General features: G+C 39.1%; 1 protein-coding gene across 2 annotated transcripts in view; it reads right to left on the bottom strand.

The window, feature by feature from the left end:
• The window catches only part of LOC137997658 (uncharacterized), a 34,240-nt gene extending 33,229 nt beyond the window's left edge, over nucleotides 1–1,011 (bottom strand). Inside the window, exon 1 of one of the 2 annotated variants that reach the window (XM_068843762.1) lies at nucleotides 781–1,011. The gene's annotated coding sequence lies outside the window, so the exon portion shown is untranslated. The remainder of the gene's footprint in view (nucleotides 1–780) is intronic. The other variant, XM_068843763.1, reaches the window with a different exon arrangement.
• Nucleotides 1,012–5,000: the final 3,989 nt, after the last annotated feature.

Below are 5,000 nucleotides of genomic sequence, written 5' to 3'. Positions count from 1 at the left end.
TAAGGACAACAATAACTGAAAGCTAACCAGTTTGACATCAGTGCCTAGGCCTTACAACAGTAGATAAGAGAGCAACAGGAGTTAAGGCATGCCTACAAGACTTTGTGTTCATCATGATTTCACGGCTCAGTTCTGTTTTCTTTGTCTCAAAAGTCTCAGAGGAAATTTCTAAACAAAATGATATTCAAATTTAACCATAAAACCTCGTAGCCATCAGTGGATATTTATATATGGAACGCATTTCTGCGTAGCCATTTGTAAGAGTTACGCAGAATAGCTTCAGCCGTGTTGCGGGTTATTCTGCAATTTAGCCCGATCCTTAATCTGCGTACAGAAAGCTCTTGAAGGCCTTTCAAACGAAAATGAAAGTGAAAGAGATATATATTTTCGAATTTCTCTCAAGCATCCGGCATTTGCATCATGAGTCACGCGATACTAAATTACGATGAAATGTTAGAGAAAATTACACTTCCAGTAAACGAGGGCATGGTAAAACGTGTCATCTCGATTTGTGAGGATAAAATGATCTCCAAACATCTACAACATAGCCTATATCTTTCCACGAAGCACGTCCTGGCCGAATCACTGAAGCAAACTGGAACAGTATTGAATTAAGGTCGACCAAGAGAGTCATTCTCTTGAGTGGATCAATCTTATTCTCTGTCAGATCACTTTTGTAATTACTTTCCTAGCCGAGGAAATAAATTCCGCCTTTTTCTGCAATCAGTTGCCACTGCAATCATATGTATATTAACATAGAAATATGTAATTCCGACTTACCAAAATGCAAACTAACCAGCTAAAATCTGCCGGATACTCGGCTTCATGGCTGAATCATTTGCGAAGTGGGATCGGTGTCAGTGTTGAGTTTATGCATAAAATTAAATACAGGACACAAACCTCATCAAAACTACAGCTTCTCACAAAAATCAACGCCCTCTTTATACGTTTGTGTAATCAACAAGAAGATCTGAGCAGATCTGAACCGCATGGAGACAGTTGACAGTGGGTGGATGACGTCAAAGACAGTAGACCCGTGCCTCGCTGAAAGAGGATTCTTATTGGCTACCACTCCGACACATGCAGCAAATGTAGCAAGGTATTTGATTGGTTGATCAGACAATGACCAAAAGCAAGCAAGTTATTTGATTAGCGATCATCTTTCATCAGGTCAATAAAAATACCACAATACTCTCTGTTTGTCCCTCCAAAATTTTGCATAAGCATTATTTTTATTTTCTCTTGGGACTTAACATGGTTTTTACTAGCGACGTAAACACAAGCGCAAGCATAAGTAGATTACGTTAAGTGGCAACGAAGTCGACATATGAATAAAAATCAAGAACTCAAGTGAAGCTATGATCCTCCCAGTTATGAACGCAATTTTAGCAGTTGCGTAGAGAAGCCTGAAAAATTCAGCACTTCAACGGGGTTTGAACCCGTGACCTCGCGATACCGGTGCGACGCTCTGACTCTGACCAACTGAGCTATGAAACCACTGACGTTGGAAGTTGGTCATTTGTGAGTTTTCATGTTGGTGCCGGATGAATGAATCAACGAATGAAATGATATATGAAATGAATCATATATTGAACTGCGGATATGAAATAAGGTGATGCTATGATCCTCGCAGTTGTGAATGCAAATTTAGAACATTAGAACTCACAAATGACCAACGTCAGCTCTCAACGTCGGCTGCTTCATAGCTCAGTTGGTTAGAGCGTCGCACCGGTATCGCGGGGTCGCGGGGTCGCGGGTTCAAACCCTGTTGAAATACTGAATTTTTCATGCTTCTCTACGCAGTTGTGCCAGCCCTGCTCCCAACAACACAACAGGGAAAAAGTGGGGGGCGCCTCAGCCCCTCCCTCTCCGCAGCCTCTGCTTATTAATAAGCAAGAGAAGAAAATCATTTACTTCAAAGTGTCTAGCTTGGGAGGGGCAGATTAATACAGTAACTTCAATTAATTATTTATTTTGTACTGTCTCTTCAGTTTTAAAACCAACCCAGCCCATTCCATTACAATTCTTCACCATTAACTTTGCTTTATCAGTACAAAAGTGTATTTATTATAATATTTCTCAATTTGGGTGGACAACTGGTTGAGGCAATGGTTAAGGCAGTCTGTACATGTCTCGAACAACGACATATTTACACGTAGATTCATAACAAAAAGAAACGGACGTATAGAGATGGGATTTGTTGGTTAAACATGCTTACCTCGCAGAAAATGTAATGGATGTTTTATTCTAACGAGAACGATCATTGATCTGTGCACAGAAAGCTCTTGAAGGCCTTTCAAACGAAAATGAAAGTGAAAGAGATATTAATAATTTATCTCTTTTTTCCGACTTTCCCATCTGCGAGAAATCCGCGCGAAGTCAGCCACCGCCATAAAAATTTTTTTTTTTTCCAAAAAGCATTTAAAGTTCGGGGAAAAGCAATACATCTTTTAAAGCTAAGAAAATAAGCTTTCCAAAAACATATAACTTCTTTACAGACACCTAAAACATTTTATAAAAAGAAAATATAAAGAAAAAATATGACAAAAAAAACAAACAAAAATCATTTTTCCACACGAATTTGATTACGAATTTTTCGATTGGAAAGAAACATTTTCTTCAATTTATCTGCTTTCTTGGACATAAATTTGAAAAAAAAAACTGATCAGGCAGGAATATTTTCGAATTTTTTTTAGTAATCGGATTAGCGATCAAAATGCGTAATATGATAATGCGATAAAAAGTGTGGAATTTGCGACTCGTTGCTAACGGCAACGAGACCTGAGGACTACCATAGGAACCTCTTTATACGCGAGTTCAAGCCTCATGCAGTCATTTACGGTAAGGGTACCGAAATTTCCATATCATGTTGTTATGGCAAGGGGAACTTTTGAAACAGAGTTGCTGTACGTTGCAAGCCACTGAAAAACAGAAAATGACTGGAATGATCCGTAATAAATTCCGCTTGCCTCGACCTTGATTATTCCGGATGTCAAATAAACTTCTCCCCACAATTGTTTGATAAGATGCTCATCCCACTTAATAATTTGTTTAATAACGCTCAAAATACGAATAAGACTGAGACAAACTTATCTGGAATGATAAATGGGAATTACAACATGGGAAAAACAGTTTGGGATGTCATTTAAAGAACAGACCTTGCGTATCACTGGTCTCGCCTCTTTTACCGTCTAGTTTCACTAACTTCACCGCATTTAGAGCGATTTAAGTTAACAACGGGGCTTATTCGTATCAATTTTCTGAATTTCCCAAAATTTGGTCCGACATGTCTTCAACAGCTTGTGTCGTATATTTTACCACTCTTGATTTTGCAAAGGTTTCTCGAACTAAACGATCCGTCATGAGTGATATCCCACAGCCTGACTGGATTCTTTATGCCTTTTAAAAATCGGGTCCGTAGTTACAGATAGACGACCACACCCCTGAAAAAGCCAAAATTGGTGATTTTCTGAAGTTTGACTAGGCCTCAGACCTCACGCGGAAAGCGAGAAGTGGAATTGCGGTAATATGTATTACACTCGGTTCAGTGATTGGTTACGTTTTATACTGCCTTTCTTAGCAACTTAAAGTAGATCTAACTGACCTTTCTTATTGTTCAGCTGTTATGGATCAAAAGAACACTGAATTTTTCAGGTAAATGACAAAGCATAAAGCTTTACCACATCATTTACTACCTACCGTTGCCCGTTCCGCTGGATAGGGGAAACGTAGGCTTTGGGGGACGAGATTGCCTTAAGAGTCAAAATAGCATTTTCTGATACACTATGTTCTCTATTCCGCAAACAACAGGTCACGTTCTCGAGAGTACACAGAAGGCGTAAACACAGATTCAGAATGAACAAAAATTGATTGTTTCGACTCTTTACAGCAGCAAAGAAAAGCTAACTGCAAATAAACATTACCGAAAAGCAAGTCCATATTTCAAAGTCAAATCACCACGAACAAAAACATCCTCGCATATCACGCATGCTCGTAACGGTTATCGAATGATAGACAGATTTCTTTTCTGGGGCAATTATGCGCCGATCAACTCGAAACTTCAACATCCTTCCCCTTCCTGGGCAAAGCCTGGGCATTTGAACTTTTGAAGATTGGATTGTTCAAAGTCCCGCCCCCTGTGGCCAAAATGGTACGTGTTCAAATGCCCTACCCTGTCGTCGGATTTGTCTGTCATATCCTACTAAAGAACAATAACACAACATAACAGTTATTCAAGATGGTGCAAAAAAAAAAAAAAATACAAAACATCTTGAAAAGGAAAACTGGAGGTTAACCCTATGATGTTTCCGCAAAATAAAAAGATAAAAACAGATATAAACTATATACAAGAGAAATCCTTTAAGAACTATTTACAAGCAGTAAAATTAAATAACTGATGGTCAATAAGAACAATAAGATAAGCAAAACAATCAGTTAAGAGATATTTAGAAAGCGCTTCAGCGCATTCTTAAAACGACCCAAGCTCCCAGCCTCAATAACAGAACCTGGTAGATCGTTCCAGTGCCGTACGATTCGGATAGGAGAAGAATATTTATACGGATTGCACTTGACTGGTTTAAGATTTAAGATAAAGCTTATACGGATGGTTAGCGCGGGTTGAGTTGCACTTAGTGAATTCAAAAAGATCATCGAAGTTTAGTTTGTTCATGTCAAATACGATCTTGTAACATGCAACTAAAGAAAGAAACAGTCTACGTGTTTCGAGAGTAGGCCACTTCAGCATCCCTAAACGATCTTCATAATACATCTCACCCCGTTTTTGACCTAAAGCAAGCCGAGAGGCTCTTCGCTGAACTCTTTCTAACGCTAGCACGTCTTTAACCAAATATGGATTCCATAGCGGGGCGGCGTATTCTAGAACCAGGCGCACAAGAGATTAGGGAGCTTTAGCAATAACGACGGCAAAGGCAACGAGAACGTCATGTAAAAACTTAAATTCCCGTTATTACGATCACTTCGCGACTATTCCGAACTTTTTA

This window comes from Montipora foliosa, chromosome 3, assembly GCF_036669935.1.
Source record: "Montipora foliosa isolate CH-2021 chromosome 3, ASM3666993v2, whole genome shotgun sequence".
NCBI lineage: Eukaryota > Metazoa > Cnidaria > Anthozoa > Scleractinia > Acroporidae > Montipora > Montipora foliosa.
The sequence above is the reverse complement of the archived record's forward strand: the minus strand, read 5'-3'. Positions and strand labels throughout refer to the sequence as shown.